Source organism: Poecile atricapillus, chromosome 5, assembly GCF_030490865.1.
Source record: "Poecile atricapillus isolate bPoeAtr1 chromosome 5, bPoeAtr1.hap1, whole genome shotgun sequence".
Classification (NCBI taxonomy): domain Eukaryota; kingdom Metazoa; phylum Chordata; class Aves; order Passeriformes; family Paridae; genus Poecile; species Poecile atricapillus.
In genome coordinates this window covers 33,416,431-33,434,174 of record NC_081253.1, presented here as the reverse complement: position 1 = coordinate 33,434,174, position 17,744 = coordinate 33,416,431, and the positions used below count along the sequence as shown (strand labels likewise).

General features: G+C 44.6%; 1 protein-coding gene across 5 annotated transcripts in view; it reads right to left on the bottom strand.

Moving 5' to 3' along the window:
- MAP2 (microtubule associated protein 2) overlaps positions 1–17,744 on the bottom strand; it is a 216,208-nt gene that overhangs the window by 48,863 nt on the left and 149,601 nt on the right. The window lies entirely within an intron of this gene.

Sequence of the window (17,744 nt, the reverse complement as noted above, 5' to 3'; positions counted from 1 at the left end):
CTCAGGGCAGGAATAAAAGCTCTGCTCACCCATTACTGGCATCCTTCAGGCAAGAACTGGCTGGGAAGGGCAAGTATGTTTAAATCAATGCCCTACATGTAACTTGACAGCAACCACACTGACAAGGGACTGCCCATTAGATTAATAATGATTTATTTTCACAGTTACTCTTACAGATTTCCCTTGTATTTTTAATGTTAAGCTATTCCTCTTCATTTGTCCTTCAGAAAAGCCAATTGTTTTTCCCAAAAAAACACAGATGTGAATTACCACAGCCATGTTTGTCTAAAACCAAAGTACTAAGTTAATTTTCCTTTTACACAAACTATTGAATGAGATATTAAAAATCCCCACCCACTGGCAAAGAACATTCCTAATTATTGGTGTTTATACCTTACAATTCACTGCACTCCTGGCTGGTCACCTGGAGGGCAGTGACTGCAACAACTCCACTGGCTGCTGCCAACAGCAAAAGTAGATGGATGAATACACCAGAACAACTATCAAGCAATGAAAAAAAGCTGATTTGTAAAACATGAATTTGAAAAAAAAACATTTGAAATACAAAAATATAAACCTGAGGATAAATTCAGATTAGAAATCTAAAGATGCTGCTTTCCTACTGTCAGGGGTGAGAAGTTCTGGCAGCCTTCCACATTGGAGGAAACAGAAACTGCTTTTTGAGATGAAGCTATGTATGATATAGGTGCCTGTAGGAGGAGACTATGAATAGCAGCTCTAGTTCTGTTCTTCTATTCAACAACACATCCCTAGTATAAAATGAAACTCCCCTTTGTGGTTAAGTAGATCAAATTAAACACCATCAATCAAGTCACACATGTGGCCAGTCCTATAGATAAAAGAACAGGGATATTGATTTAAAGCCCAGCAATCTTCTCAGATGCCTTTCACGGGGCTGCACATAGTTTTGGGGCTTTGCACCTCATTTTGGGCTGCTTCCACACCTGCTGGATGCTGGGGGTGCTTCTTGGCACCTCTTGGTTCCTTCCTCTCGTTCCCAGACGCTCCCAGACTCTCACAGGGTGCTGCTGCTGCAGACCAGGGGACTGGACACAAATCTGGAATCCTTCCAGGCTCCCTGTGTTGTGAGGCACACACAGCCTGCAAAGCACAAGCTGGGAAAACCTGGGAGAACAAACGTGCGGTTTGGGCCATCCTCCTCCTCCTCCTCCAGACACACGGGGCCCTCCCCACAGCACCTTCCATGGCTTGGAGACAAACTGCTCTTCCAGAAAGCTTCCTTTCATACCTGCTATATCCCTGCTGGGATTCTGCTCTTTCAGAGCAGGTAAGAGCATCACCCTGACAGCCCTGGTGAGCACGGAGGACACGCAGAGCTTCACTGAGTGCCACGGCTACAACAGACCCCACACCAATTCCTGCCACCACTTCACACCTGAAGGATGTGGCACGTGGCCCTCCTATCAAAATTTCCACCAAGCTACTCATCACAACACCATGGACAAAAGCAACATCATCAAGACTATTCTATCAGCTCAGATGAACAAATCAAGACTCAGGGAGGAAGACTGTTAAAAGAATCAATTTTTGAAGTTTATGTTCACATGAAAATTTTAATGAAAGGCACCAATTAATTTCTGATATAGAGTATGCAAATTCTAATATGTATATTAGATTTAGTACCCTGGAGCATATCCAAAGGATATCCCCTTGGTCAACTGCTTTCCATCAGCCAAGCTACTGCAACCCTCCTCCAAGCAGGGTTGAGACAAATCATTAAAAACTGCCTCCTTTCTAATAGAATTTATACTTGTTCCCATCCAGCCTGGTTCTCTGGTAAAAATGGGCTCTACAAGCCTGGAAGACAGTTCTCACCCTCTCAGCTCTCTTCCTGATTTAATTTGCTTGGGACAAAGATAATGTTCCACAGGGAGCTATGTCAGAGGGTGAAAGGTTGTCTCCTGATAAATAGAAATTTCTATTTCAGGCTACGTAAAATAAGTAAATAAAAATACAAATGGCCTCTGGGCTTGTGGTTTTTGTTCAGTTTGTTTTGTTTGGCAGTGTTCTTTAATCAAGAAAGGCTTATTTCTGAACACTCTGGTGATGGATATTTTGGGTGACACAGGAGTCATGGGCAGTTCATCAGAAGAGCAGTGCTTTTGCCATACATGACTGCTGCAAAAGGACAGACTTTTCTGTACTAATGGACACTATAAATAGAAGATCCAGTGCCTAAGTCAAATCCTCACAGGGCTGCTATTGAGACTTTTCATAGTTTTCTTATGGTTCAGTTAAAGTTCAAGGGAGCCTAATGATAAAGAACAAACAAAAAACCGAATCAAACAAAAAAAAAAATAAAAACAGGGAAAAAAAGGAAAATTAGGCAGCTTGGATGCTGTGGAAGCTGGGCTATGCATTCATTAGACATGGTTTTGCTTGTAGACATTTATTTTCCCTCTCTTTAAACAGGCAGACTCTCTCTGACTCTACTTCATGCCAAAGAAACAGCATTAACATACAAGTTACAACAACTAGATTTATTTCTTGAAAGCAATAAGGAGCGCAACTTTATGTTAGACTCCAGCAGAACAAAGAACAGCAACATGCCTTTTCTTTGCATTTTGTAGAGAGTAAAATGCTGCTCCTTTTTACCAAGATGTCAGCTGCTCATGATACAGGACACAGGAGCTTCACAGCTTGATTTCAGGGAATACAGTACCCTAAAGCATATTCAAGCAATCCTTGAATGGGATGTCCATAACAGAGAGAAAACATAGTGAAAACCCTCAGTGTGAGCTCTACAGAGCCCTGAGAGGGAGCAGGCTGAGGTGAGAGGCCAGGGGCTGACACAGCAGGATGGCAGACCTCTCAAAGGTCACTTGAGAGCACACTCCAACAGGGCTGCCAGCTCAGCTGTGCCCAGCTGCTGCCAGGGCTGTGGCTGCTCTGGGGCAGGAACAGAGGACTCTGCCCTGCTGAGGGGACAGAGCCCTGTCTGGAGCACTACACTAATTTAAACCAAAGTGAATTAAGCACTCTGTGCTCCTGGTTTTGGAAGTCAGCCCAATTCTTCTCCAAATCCCAGTATACTTAATCAGGGGATCTAAAATCTCTGTGTCCCAGAGATGACTCGGGGACACAAACCCTTTCCAGAGTATTAAGATGCACAGAGGATGCTGAAGCAGCTGCTGGTGGGGAGCCACAGCTTTCCCTCTTGGCAGTGTTTAGAAGGCCTGCTGCCTCCAAAGGCTGCTGCCCTCCTCACAAGTACACCCAAGGGCACAAGGGCTGCCCAAACCCTACCACAGCCACTCTAGCACTGGGAATTGCACCGAAGCAGGCATCACTCAGACACTCCCTCCTGACACCTGAGACCCCCTTCCCAGACAGAGACCCAGACAGGGGCTGCTAAATGAGGTTACATGACTGGCTACAGCACAATCCAGTATCTGAGATCAGAGCATGTACAAGGCCAAGATGTAATATTAAAGCTCTCCTTCATTCCTTATTGATACTGCTGCATTTGTCAATGGACTGCAGATGTCTCCACTGGCATGTTACCTACAATACTTTTATTTCCCATGACAGCTTTCCATTCCATTAACTTTTATAATAGACAGTATGTTTACCAGCCCCAGAGACAGATATACAGATGGTGGCAAGAGTCTTTTAAAATAGGTGTCTGAGCTTCCAGGTCCTGACATAAACATTTCCACAAAATAGTTTAAAAAAATTGTTGTTTTTTTTCAAATCTGCAACTAAAAAGGCAAGAGCAAAAATCAGATCTGTGAGACATCTCCACAGTGATGTGCAATGACTGCTCTTTACGTGCCCTTTTAATGGTTGTCCTTCAGTCTCTAGCACTTTTTCGTCTTCCCCTTCCAACCTACCACAACCTCAGACTCGACCCATGAAGAAGCTGAGTTTGCTATGAATAAACACTGCTTCTCAGGTGAAACTGTTCAGCTGTTTGTTCCTGACAGCCCTCATCCAGCAGAGCCTTTTATCTTCTCTCCCCTATCACTCTGTACAATGCTGTCTGATTATTCTGAGGACTGGTTTGGATGGGAGAGACACTGCCTCTCCCTGCCTCACAGGGATGAGTGACTGGCACTAATGCAAGGATCCTGCTGGCACACTGGGAACTGGTTCAGCTCACCTGCTCATCACCTCATGCAACAGTGTCACTGACTTCTCCGGCCAGAGTTGCTCCAGTCAGATCAGGGTTTGTCTCCTCAGCTCTCCTCCTTTCCTGCCTGCAGTCACCTGTGTTTCATCACTGCCATTCAGCAAGATCACTCAGCCCACTTATCTATTTCTCCTTCCCACCTTGGGAACCCATTTCACAGCAACAGGGACAGCGCCTCCTAATATGAAAATGCATATCACATCTCCACAATTTCATCAGGACAGTCTTCCCAGACTAGAGCAGCATCACCCCTTCCTCTTTCTGGCAACAGCTCTACCCAATGCCACAAGACCTTGAGTTTCCTGTGGCCACAGAAGATGCCACCCGGTCTCTGTAAAGCATAACTTGTTTAAGGAATAAACAAATTTTAACATGCTTGAACTGCATGGCACAAGAAATACTCCAGGAGAAAACCAAAGAAAAAGGATGATAGGAAGGAGGGACAGAAAGAAGGAGGCTGCAAATTGTGTCAAAACTTCACACACATTCATAGGGTCACCCATCAAACACCTACCAAGAAAAAACAGTGAGCTCAGTTAAAAGAGTAATTAATGTCCCTGGAGCACTGAGGCAAAAGAAGGGATTAAAGAAAGCTGTAATGAGATGGAAAGGATAAAATAATATGTTTCATTAATTTTGCTACGTTTTAGGGAAAGAACACAGGCAGAGCACAGCGAAAGGATTAGCTACATGTATACTTGCAGAATTATGAAAACAAAGCAATTTCAGTCAAGATGTGCCTGTCAAAATCCTCAGTGGGATTCAGAGCTGTTTCCAAGGTAACCAGCACCAATTCTTGGCACAGTGGAATCAAGTCAACAACAAAAGCACAAAGCAACCTGCACTGCCTTGTGAGGCAAAACACCCCTCATATTCCTGCAGAAAGAAAAGATACAAAATGGCTATTTGCTATCTTAGACGATTTGAAAAGCAAAACAGGACCTATGGATCTTTTTTCCCCAGGGAACTGCAATTCTGAGTGCAGCCAGGCTATAAACCAAATAGCTATTCGATTTGTTTAGAGGCATTAGCCAGTCCCCTAAGGACAGGTCCTGATTTCATGCACAGCTCTCCTGGAAGCTGGTGGATGACTTGTTTCAGTCAAGAGTACTGAAATGTTGTGGGGGGAAAAAAAGACACAGGTATCACCCAGTGACATTTGGGGTGGAAAAAACCAAAGATACATCTTGGACCTGATCTCTGGGATCACAGCAGCTCTAAATACTGCCTTTTTGCATAGAGACTAAAAGATAAATGCACAGCAGCAATCAAAGTATTATGAATAAGTTATATAAACCCCAAAAAGTGCCAACAGATTAGTGCTTGAGATTGAAGAAAAAAGCCATAACATAGCTTTACAGAATTCAAATATTGGCTTTGAAACAGCTTTTTGTGAGTGTAAATATTTTGCTGTAAGTAGGTCCTTGATCTGGATGTTGGCAATATTAACAATAATTGGCAGGAGGTATGAAGGGAAATAATAGGAACATCGGCTTTTAAATTAAATGCAGACACAACACAACTAACAAGTATCATTTTCCTAGTAAACTCATTGACTTTAATGTACTGCAGCATCCATGAAGATAGTAACAGATTAATTTAATTACCAGGATTCACCAGCTAACCAATGGAACAGGTCAGAAAAGGTCTGTTTTTTGGGAAAGAACAAGCTTTGATGGTTTAATGCATTGGATTACCATTGGGGAAAGATGGATTGCAGTCACGGTGTGAGAAGAGCAGGAACAGGGGAGCTACAGCACAGCAGCTTCGTACCCTGGTGAGCCCCACTGCAAATGTGTTACACCTCCATATTTCAGGGTATTCAACAGCCCTTCCTATGCTGTCCTTAAAATCTAGATTGTAAATCTAAACTACCACTATCCACCACCTCTACACTTTTGAACTCGATGATCTTGGAGGTATTTTCCATCCTTAGTGACTGTATGATTCTTGTGCTATCTGCTCTATATCAGAGCAACTCTGGTGCACAGCTGGAGTCCTGCAGAGTGGCTGTGGTCTGGTACAAACACAAGGCTGGAGGATGACTTTCCTGGGCACCCTCAACTGCTCTGCAGCACTCAAGGAAGCAGCAGGGAAACTCAGGCTGCCTGTGCTTGGATTGCCTCCACATGTTCTGTGTGTGTCTCAGTTCCCCTGCTCTGACTGAACTTTCCTGATCACTTTCTTCAGTGAGAGAGCTGGACACATAATCCAAATCTCCAAGGCACACAGTGCAAAATTTGAAGTGACTCATGCTAGGAGCCAGGAGCCATTCTGAAAGCTCCAGTGAGCCCCCTCCTCCAGCTCCCTAGCACATGTCTTAGGCAGAGGTCTGTGCCATGCTGTCAAGCAGCTGTAGAACGAAACATCAAGGGACCAGTCCCCTCCTCAGCCCTCCTGAAACACGTAAGTCTGTTAAAAAGGAGTCATACCAATGTTAGTATAATAATGCAACACTTTAAAAATGAGCCCTCATTACTGCAATACTTGTTTCCTGTGCATCCCCTGAGTCCACCTTCTTAATTCTACTGCCTGGAACAAAATATTTACTGTCAGCATTTCCCAGACAAATCACAGGTGGGAAAAGCTATCAGTTCTGTTTTGTCTGATGCATGGGCAACACAGTTTAGAGCTAACATGCAATATTGGAGCTGACAACACCAAACCCTCAGCCAGGGCAATGCAGTGATGTCCCACTGCTTTTCCTGGGACTTGGTATCAGCTCAAAACAACACTTGCACATACAAAGCAGCTATATCTATCTTTCCCCAAAAGTATTAATTCCCTAGGACTCACACAAAAGAAACCACTTTGGCTTCAAAACAAAGAAACAGATATTTAATCCTTCGAATGTGAGTAAATACACATAATGGGTAACTCACTCTTAAATCAATATTAGTTTTGGACTTCAGTACAAGTTAACATTTTAAACAAGATGACTTTTAAGAACCTCTACAAAAGTCAATGAAGCATCAGCCACCTACAGAAGACGGTGATGCATCCCTTAAGGTTCATTTTTAGCTCCTTTTGGGATGATTTTAAACACTTTTCACAGTGCTTTCTTTGATATTTTTTAAAAAGGATTCACAGTATGCTATAGAAACTTTGCTGGATTTAAGTTTAAAATTAACCTGTGCACTTATTGTGTGGGATTTAGTCATGCCTGGTCAGAAGGACTGAAGATCAATCTGTCAATGGCAACAGAATGCTGATTTAACCTATCAGGGGATATTTAACACATAAAATGCAGCAATGCCATGCCCTGCTCACCTCAGTGCTCACACTGTTGCTCCAGTGCAGCTCTGCATGGCTGATCTCTTCCAAGCCCTGCTTTCCAGTCCTGTTTGCACCTGTACCAAGGCAGATGTGTTTGGAGGAATGGCTCTGCATCCTTCCAAAGGAGCATGTACAAGTGTCTCCACAGACAGGCAGAGTGAAGGTGGCCTGTGTCGTGTACAGATTAACCCAGTCCCACAGAAGCTGTGCTGTGGATGGACTTTCAGAGCAGCTCTCAGCCAAGGCCAACAGTTCTCCCATCTCTCCCCATCTCTTCTGGCACTGTCCCAGCTGAAGGAAGCCTTGCCTCTGACCAGGACTCATCCCTGAATGTTCACACAGCCTGCTCCTGTCCACTGCCTTGGAGACTACTGGCTCACACCTCTCTGTGTGCAATGTGATTAGGAAAGAGAAATGTGCAGCTGCTCTTGAAGAAGGAAAATGTGAGATGCACATCAAAGCCCTCAGTGCATCTTCAGTGCCTGTCAGCACTGGCACAGAGAAGCTGTGGCTGTCCCAGCCCTGGAACAGTTCAAGGTCAGGTTGGACAGGGCTTGGAGCAACCTGGGATAGTGGCAGGTGTCCCTGCCCATGGCATGGCATTGGAATGAGATGAGGTTTAAGGTCTTTTCCCACCCAAACCATTCTATGTCTCAGTGACCTTCTGAACTACCTCTTCCACTTTTGCCAAAGCTGTGTTCTCTGGGCACCTAAATACCTGCAAGCCATTGTGCTGGAGACATCCAGCTGCTGAAGGGAGAGCTGAGACCAGGGCTGGGGGCACTGCAGCCTCCAAGAGAGATGCAGCCAGAGGCTGAGCTCCTTAGTGCACTGAAAATGAGCAGCAGTTGTGGAAATTCCAGGTTGCAGAGGAGCTACACTGGATGGGTGGGATAAAGCTGGAAGCACATATGGAGGGCAAGATTAAAAAAAGATAGAGACAACATAAGTGAGAAAGGAGAAGGAGAAGGAGGAGATGACAGAGGAATTGTTGAGAAGGATGACATATTCTTAAATACAGAGAAGGGATGATGGGAAAAGGAAAGAGAAAGCAACTCATACACAGGAACAGCTAGGGATTAGTTTCAGCTCACCAAAAACCTGTGTGGGCTACATGGGGCACATCCTCTGAATTTGGGGTAAAAAAGCAACAGTCACCACTGAATCCTATTCCCTCTTCTCATATGTGGTGCGAGGCTGGGGATGAAAACAGTTTCAGTACATCAGCAAGACTGCCACATCTACACAGCAGGGACAGCTGATGCATTCAGAAAGAGGAGCAGAAGTATCTGTCTGGCCAGACACACAGACAGAGAACCAGACTGTAAATCAGTTTTATCCTAACTGCCATAGGCTATATGGGTTGCTGGAAGCTCTACCAAACTGATCATGCATCATTATGAATTAGCCTCAAGGAAAGAAAAAGAAACAGAAAGGGAAGTAGCTGGGGTTTATTTTCCCCTCCCAAAATACACAGCGCCTCCCAGTGAAACCGATTTCCATGAACTATTCAATCTATTTCACTCAGTCCTGAGTGAAATTACTCTCTGGAAAGCATCTAGGAGGTTTTCCTGCCCTGTAGCTAATGATATCTCTCAGTTATTTTCCAGATACTGCATGCTAAAGTTTTGAACATTTATTTTCCACACACAGGAGAAGGGCTCATTCCCAATATCTAATGTACACAGCTGGAGTGCCTTGAGTTTCATGCACTTTTTGCATGTCATGAGGAATGCCCCAATACAACAAAACCCCAGGAAACAACCAAAACTGCATTTCTAAATCATCACTTCAGAAGAGGTTTTCCAAGCACCGCTGACTGTGCTCTGCAGTCAGTCTGGGAAACAGCAGAGAAAAATGTAAATGTTTTGCTCAGAATCTCCCAAAGAACAAATGACAGCGTAAATACCATCACACAGACATCTCACTTTGAGTCTTGTCTTTGAATTTCCAGATCAGCCATTGGTAGGGACATGCACTGGATCATCAGTGCTCATCTGATAGATAATGCCAGCTGTTTTGTGCTGATTTCCATCTCTTTAGCTGGCAAAGGCAAGCAAATCTGTATTATCATTAAAAGGACTGACTTTAAAGTGAGCAGTTAATCTACCAGTAGCAACTCCACAGAACAAAAAACCCTAACCAAAGCACTACTACACACTAAGTTTTGCTGTCCTTATCCAGGTTATGAATACAGCAAAAGAAGAGATGGTTTCTTCTCCATACTGTAACCTCACAGATTAAAACAGCATAAAAGACAAAGACAGGGAGTTGTCCCTTGCTTCCCTCTTCCTTTTCCTTTGAGTTTCTCACTCAAATTAAAACCCAGATTGCCTTTGCTTTCCAATTTTAATACAGAGTGGCTCATTGTGGTTAGTCAAATCAAGGAATTTGCATATATATATATCTCTCTTGTACTTTGTACAGAAAATATATCCCAAAGTAATATTTTCTTTTAATTTCCATGAAAGTGGTGCCTCAGTGAGGACCACAGAGTGAGGTCCCAATCACAAAGTGCTTGCAGCCTCTTCCTTATCTCCCTTAACCTTGAGAAGCAAATGCTAGAGGAAAAGAGGAAAAAAACTAAATCCTCCTTTCCTTTGTCAGCCAGCCTGACTGTGGCTCACAGACGTCACAGGGAGCCTGTGCACTCCTGAATGCTAAATAATCTCCTAGGCTACATACTTTCTCTCAGCAGAGCTTAAAAAGAGATCTCACTTTGAGCAGGGCCATGTTGACATGGCAACGGGGGAAAAAGGGAATCAGCAAGCCTGGTACTCCTTGCCAGGAGCAGCAGACTTTGTGTGACTCTCATTTTTGTGAGAGATGTGATGGTACCTACCCCCTCTCCATCAAAAGTTAAAGCTGTGCCTAGTGGGTGAGGAAGGGCTGATGTCCTGCCCCCATCAGCCACACCTTGGGGCACCTTGTCCTGGGCTTTCCTTAGCCTGGGCTGCAAAAGTGCAGCAACCTAACACCTGAGCTTGCACAATGGAGAAATGGGAGGAAAGGCTTTGTGAAGCGTGGGGCTGAGCGGGTTAATGACCGCCTTCATGACACAGGGCCAGCAGTGCTCACCAGCACATCCCATACCGTCACCTAAGAACCTGCTGCTTCCCTTTCAAGGTGACTTCGGAGAAGAAGATGCTATTTCAGCTCTGCCTGAAACAAGAGTAGCTGTGTGCCTGCAAAACAAGGCTCTGTTGTTTAGTAATGAACCTTCTTCCAAAGCTTTCTGCCCTCAGATCAAAACTGGAATGAAAGATTGTGCGCTGGCAGAGTCCCCAGCAATACCATCTCTCTGGTGCTGCTTGGTGCCAAGTGTTGCCCAGTGTTTCTGAATGTCCTTTATGATGCCATCATGGTGATGGAGACCATGACAGACTCTTTAAACACAACAGGAAAAAGCCATGAAGTGCCCCATCTCTACTCCTCTCAAGGGGGAGAGCTGCGACCAACCCAGAGGGCAGAAGCCTGTGGGGAGGTGGCACACAATCCTGCATGGTGCTGGGCCACCTGTCCATGGCTCTGCACAGACCTCCTGAACGACCTGGGGTAGCTCTCTCCACCCTTGTGCTTCTTCTCCTGGCTTTTACAAGTCCTGTCTACTTTATGTAATTCATAAATGTACAAGCTGCCTCCCACTTTATAAGCTGAAAAGGACTCCAGCAGAGCAGGCCACAAATTAGAATGTGTCTTCTGGACACAACTGCCCCACCAGTCACTCAGCTAATGCTGGATGGTTGAGATCTGACCAACAGAAACAGGGAAGTCTGCATTTACAGCCCTCATTAGAACAGGTACTTAAACATGAATGGTGGGGAGGGAGGGCAGAGGCAAACATAAAAAGCAGAGACAAGGCAAAAATGAAACTGCCAGAATACATTCGATATTGGATATTTTCAGCAGCAGTAACTCTCCTGGCTACAGCAGTCACCCAAAAAGGGCTGCAGATGTTTCCAAAAGGCAACTTTGACAAGCAGAGCTCATGGCATACAGTGTAAACTATGGTGTGGCTCAAACATGTTATGAAAGATGCTTCTTCCATATCCCAGCCTTGTTGTTCCTTGTTACATCTCCGAGGTTATAGATTATGCTTTCTGGGAGCACTGACAGCATCAAGTGCGTGCTGGTTGCCAAGCCAACATGCTCACAGGCTCTCTGCTCTCACTTCTTAAGGAAGCACAGCTGCTTCTGCAGTGCTTGTATTGTAACAAGGAAATACCAAAGTGAATTGAAACACCAACAGGGAGCCCAAAGGAAATGGCTGCTGATGCCTTCTCCTGGCCAAGTGCAGCACTGATGTGGCATGATGCAGCGGTTGGCTCTAACGTTGTTACAGCAGCTGGTTTGAGACATGGTTTTCGAAAGCAAATCTGAGCTACACATTCCCAGAGGAGCTTAGGGATACAAGAGACTGATAGCTGATATTCTCTCCATGACTGAGTCCCAGCCATGGGAACCAACAGCACCTGTACACCAGGTAACCTCACCCTGCTCCCTTTCAGACAGTAATTTCTGCATTCTGCCCACAACTGTGCCAGACCCTCCAGCTCCTACCAACACATGTCAATCACTGACTGATTTCTGAAGCCCTAAGAGGAGGTGGAGGGGCAGAGCCAGCCTCCTAGAGAGATTGTGAATGGTCAAAAAAATGATGTATTACTGGATTGACTGATAGGACCAGCCACAGAAAAACCTACAGAGACTGGTCCACATAGTAGTTTTGACTATTTTAGAGTAAGGGAGAAGATAGCTGTGGGTAGGGAATGTGAAAAGATGGAATTTCTGTGTCTTTACTCCTGGTCCTCTGCAGGAGAACAGCTGAGAAGGATCTTTATAGCAAGGTTAACAGAGAATAGTAAAACCCCCAACATTTTCTACAAGTGCCCCAGAGGAGTTCTGTTGCACCCACCTACACTGTCTTCCGCAACATATTTTGAATACATCTATAATATTCCAATAACTTGTCCCAGAAAATGACACTTGTACTACACTTAACAGAGAAGAAAAGTTTCAGACGCCTGGTATGTTTGTCTGTATCTAAATTGGCAGAGATGATGGTGTACAGTAATTACTGTCACATTTCCTGGGCAAAGGGAGGGAGATCAAAATGCCTAATTAACAGCTTCTTTCCCATGGGAGCCATCAATGACATAGTAAGATACCTTCTTCCAGCTCTGTAAATTAAATAACAGAAATGGGACAAACCCAGCAGTCACATTCAGCTCTGAATGTCATTGACTTCACATCCTTCTGTGCATTTTGTCTGCATTGCTCAAGACATGCTGCTTGCTGAAAATGCACATCTGACAAGAAGGCTGGGAGGCTCCTTTGAGAAACAGGCATTCAGGGAGCTTTTTGGGGGAGGTTTACTAGCTCCACAAGGACTTGGGCAGCAGCAGGACAGTCAGTACAAACAGCCAAACGAAAAGAAGAGCAGTCCTGTTGGAAAGACCAAAAATATTGCCTCCATACAAAGGACTCTTTGTATGTCTACTGCCAGTGCTGTCAGACATCACCACTTGTATAGCAAGAGAGAGAGAAAGGAAAAGGAGATTAAACAAGATGTCACTAGAGGAGGGAACAAACCACTAGCACACCACGGGACCAGGCCATGACTCTCAGTGCATTTCAGCCTGGAGAGGCTGTTGCATTTAGTGACCCCAAACATGGAGCTGCCATTCTGCTCCATCACAGCTCCAGGACTAGTCAAGAGGGGCTCTCAGCCCACATAACCAAGCACCACGGTGATTTTCCAACAGGGCTGTGCTGATAAAGGCTATGAACAAGATCCTCTTTACCTGGAGACTGGTTACTACAAGGCAAGGTTATGGAAGACAATGGGATACAGACTGTTTCCTGAACACACAGCAAGAGGCTGAAACAATCACAATTTCTGCCTTCAACACAGTTTTGGTTTTTGGGTTTTTTTATAGCTAACCTAAAGGGACCCTGCTCAAGCTCCACTTGTTATGACAGGGCAGTCTTTCAGGCTTGCATTCCCTGCACCTTATAGAAATATGCTTGTTTAAAACAGTAGATGGTCAGAGGAATAAGTCTGTTCCAGACACCCATTTAGTCCAGCTTTATAAAGCCTGAAACAAAGGGCTGAATTAGGATAAATTACATTCCAAATTGTAATGTGGTTTGTCCCTTCCGAGTTTTCTCTTCAGTTGTTTCCTGCTGTCCGAATCCCCTCCTTTCTGGGGTAGTATCTGCCATCACACAAAAGCTGGTTTGTCTCTAGATCAGCAAATAAAACTGGACCTTTTTCTATTGTCCTTAGCTTATCTTACAATATTCCTTTTTTCCCTGCCTCTTCCCACCCCTGCCTTGCTCCCTCCTAGCCTCCATCTCACCTGCTCTCCTGCTGCTGAGTCTGCCTCCCCACATTCCTCAGCCCCTTACTCCTCCTTCAGATCAATACTGCCACTTCTTCATTCCTCTTCACAGGTCTGGGGCTCCCTGTTTCTGCTTCACTTACAGACTGACATACACCAGTGTCTGCATTCCCCCAGCCTCTCTCATGGATCTGTCATGGGCTGCCTCTCACCCACCTTCCTCAAGACTCCAGAGCCAAAAGTGCCCAGCCTGTAGTGGGATTGCTGTGCCATGCCAGGGCAGTCACTGCTGCGTCCTGCAGTTCACCACAGTCCCTTTGCACCCCACATGGATGGATGATGTTGAATTGCTGGTTCCCAGAGAATGCTGAGGCACATCTGTAGTCCTCCTCACAGCTTCTTCCCAGTCAGCTGAGCAGAACTTCCCAGTGAGCAAAGAAAAGGCTGCCACTCCTGTGTTTCGCTGCAAGTCAGGCACATCCTGTGCTCTACCACTGGGTCCAATACAAAGCTTTCCTTGTCAGCCTACTTCAGAGGGAGTTTCTGAGGATTATGCTATCATGTCCCTTTGCATCACAGATTTCACACAACATGAAAATGTTTGGCTTGACAAAACCTACAGATCTCATTCTCCACTCCTAATAATTCCATGGTCTCCACCAAAGATGCTCTGTGTGTGTAAGTGAGAAGGGACATGGAGCATGAAGCAGGGGGAGCACATCAAAACTCGGTGGTCTCAGGCTGTGGGATGCTGCAGACTGCACCAAAGGCAAGGTGTCTTCAGGAGCACCTCCAGAACAGCGTGGGATTTGTGTCTGGCAGAAGCACAGGGCTCAGCTGGTCAGCAAGGGGTAGCCCAAGTACATACACAAATTTATATCCACAAAATGCATACGAAAAGAAATAGGGACTTTACCACCCACACTTATATCACACCCCTAATGGCTTCCTGTGGGCTATGCCAAAAAACCAGCCTGTTCTCTTGCATGCATCTGCCTTTGACTTGGGTGGCTGCCGGATCAGGCCCTGAGGCTGCCCTGTCCACAGCTCTGTGCACTCTCCCACATTCCCATCGGTCTGTTTGAAAGGAGGGCATTGATGTGTCTCCATAATTCAGCCATTACCAGCACGATGCTGAGACAGATCAATCAAAGGCAATACAACAGCCAGATTCAGAGGATTCCAAAAATTGAGGTCAGATTCAGTAACTCTGAGTGACACTGAGAGAGAGAGAGAGAGAGAGAGAGAGACATATATACACAAAGACAAATTTCAACTGTGCAAATCTAAAAGTGTCACTTGTAGTGATGGATTGGATGCATTTCAGGAAGAACTGTTACTTCATCCCCCATTACCATCCCTCGCCTCTGCATCAGTGCTGGTATAAGGTGACTTTGTCACGGTGGCCTTATCCTAACTTTTCCGTTAACACATGGCCCTCTGATTTTACAGCACAAGCCCTGCAAATGGGTGTCCTGCTGCTCTGCTGTGCCTTGAAGGGTCAATTGCCCAGCTACAGAACACTTTTCCCTAGGAGAGGGCCATTTTATGGCTAAATCCCAGCTCCTGGGTCAGTCAGATGCAGCAGCCCTTCCTAAGGGGAAACACCTCAAAATGCACCAGGGATTGGGTGATGGACAGCTGCCTGGGAAATCTCTGTTTAAACTAGTGCTCTGCTGCACATAAGGTTGTTGCAGTTTCTGGGGATTTACAAACTTCTACATGAAAGCTGAGAAGCCGAAGTTTTTCCTAGGTTATAGTGCTGGACTTGTACCAGAGAAAAGAAAATCCCTGTAAATCTACTCAAACGTACAGCTTGGATTAATTATCTCCATCGACCTTGGCTTCCTGATCATTTTCTCCTCAGATGTTTGGAATCAGTAAGCTACTACAAATAATTAAATGATTCATATTATTGATAATTGTGTGTATCAGAGTGGCATTTAAAAACCCTACCTAATGTAATAACCCACTGAAGTTACAATTTGCAAGCAGACAAACACAGCAAAGATGACTAAATTTTGTTGTGAATAACAATCCTTGATTTCAAGATCAAATTCTGAACTGAACACCAAAAATCTAGAAGTCCTGTCCCACATTGCATTAAGCACATCCAGGTAGTAAATACTAGTATGAAGTGGCAATACGCACTCTGGTCCTTTTCTATCACTATAGTAAGTTGCTAACTGGTTTCTCCTTCAAAAAGAGAAAAAATACTGAACGAAATGCATCTTAAGTATTCTACAAAGGTTTACATTTCACCAATTAAATGTGGGCTTAGCCATTGCTGATTGTGCAGTGCACAAGTTTACAGAGAGCTAGGAATTCAGGCATGAAGGCAAGCAGTTCTAGAACTTTTCCAGTGCTCAAGGACAAAGATGTCATGAGATAAGCTATAATAAGACTCCCAAACAAAAGCTGTACATATTGACAGTAAGTCTCCACACCAGAGATCTTAAGAGTCTGAGCAGACAGTGAGAAAACTGCAGGGAAGAGGAGGAAATGAGGCCACAAAGCAGTGACTGAAGCAAACTTCACCTGGATCAAGAGTAATCTTGTTGCCTCAGCAATTATGTGTCCCCAGCACTACTGCATGCCCTGGAACATGCTTCCTCATTTTGTCTTGCTCTGCTTTTAACCATTTGCCTCGAAAAGCAACATGAAAAGGCACTACTATAATGCCCGTTGATGGCCAGCAGTGGTTTCCTTCCTCCTGTCACCCATTAGCTGCAAACTCAATAAAATGTTTGGATCTCTCTCTGACCAGCACTCAGAATTTGAGCTTGAGAGAGCCTGAGAAAAGCATTTCTCTCCTTCCTTTCTAAGGATAGGAAATTCCTCTTCATCCTGTAAAGTTACCCACATTTTTCCATACATTTGGGGGAATTGTCCAACATGGGGTGACAAAACTGTGGCAAAGATGAGAAATGCACTCAGCCTCCTCACTGCTAAGAACTCCTGCTTATCTCCTGACTAAACATAGAATAAAGCTGGGTTACAGCAAAAAGACAAGACCTCATTATCATCTCCCAATCATCAACACTGTGTTCACCTGAAAGCTCACACACCATTTCTTTCACCTTGGCCAAAATCTGCAATAAGAGACTTAAAATATAAGCACATTTACTTTTAGTAGAGATCTCAATTTCCAACACAATTGCTTATGAAATGACTGTATGGTCCAGGAGCCTTAAAATTCTCCAGCTGTTGAGAAATTATGGATAGCATCTCCAAATGCTGTCAACAGCCAAAAAAACATTGTTAGAAAGATCTCTTTAGCATGCATGAATGGATGCATCAAGGGCAGTTGTGTCTATACAAGTGAAATCCTTCTTGCACTGTGCTTTTGGGGTTTGGAGTGGGAACTCTGCACAAAGATAATTAGCATTTACTTCTAAAACAGGAAACTTGCTTTGCATATTTCATTTTGACACAGTCACACTCTCCTTTTTTTCTGCAAATAACAAGCTGAATTCTAAAAACCTTACATAGTTTACAAATAGACTAAGTCCCAGTGAGCTTCCAGTGAAAATATGGCTGGGCAAGGATGAATAAACACTGATACTGAATTGTGGTGTTCCCAGCCAGAATGAGCAATACATTATTTTGCAAATAGTACATGGTTTCAAGAAGGTCTTGTTTCTTGTGAGCAATAACAGGAGAATCCATCCTTCTTGCATACACAAATGCATGAGCCATCCATGCAAGACAGTTGGGCAGTTTCCTACTCCCTTGTAGCCAGAGGACCCGAGCAGCTGCTCTGTACCAGTTGCCACATCTCTTGATGGGTAACCATGTCTTGTTTATGAAGAAGGCCTTTCCTGAAGCCTTCTCAGAGCAGTGCCCAGAATCCTAAGCACGTATCATCTGTGTAAGCCTGGGTGAAGATGCAGCCCTTGCTGTGAAGAGCTAGTGCCCTTCCAAAGCACACACACCCTCATGTCATCCCC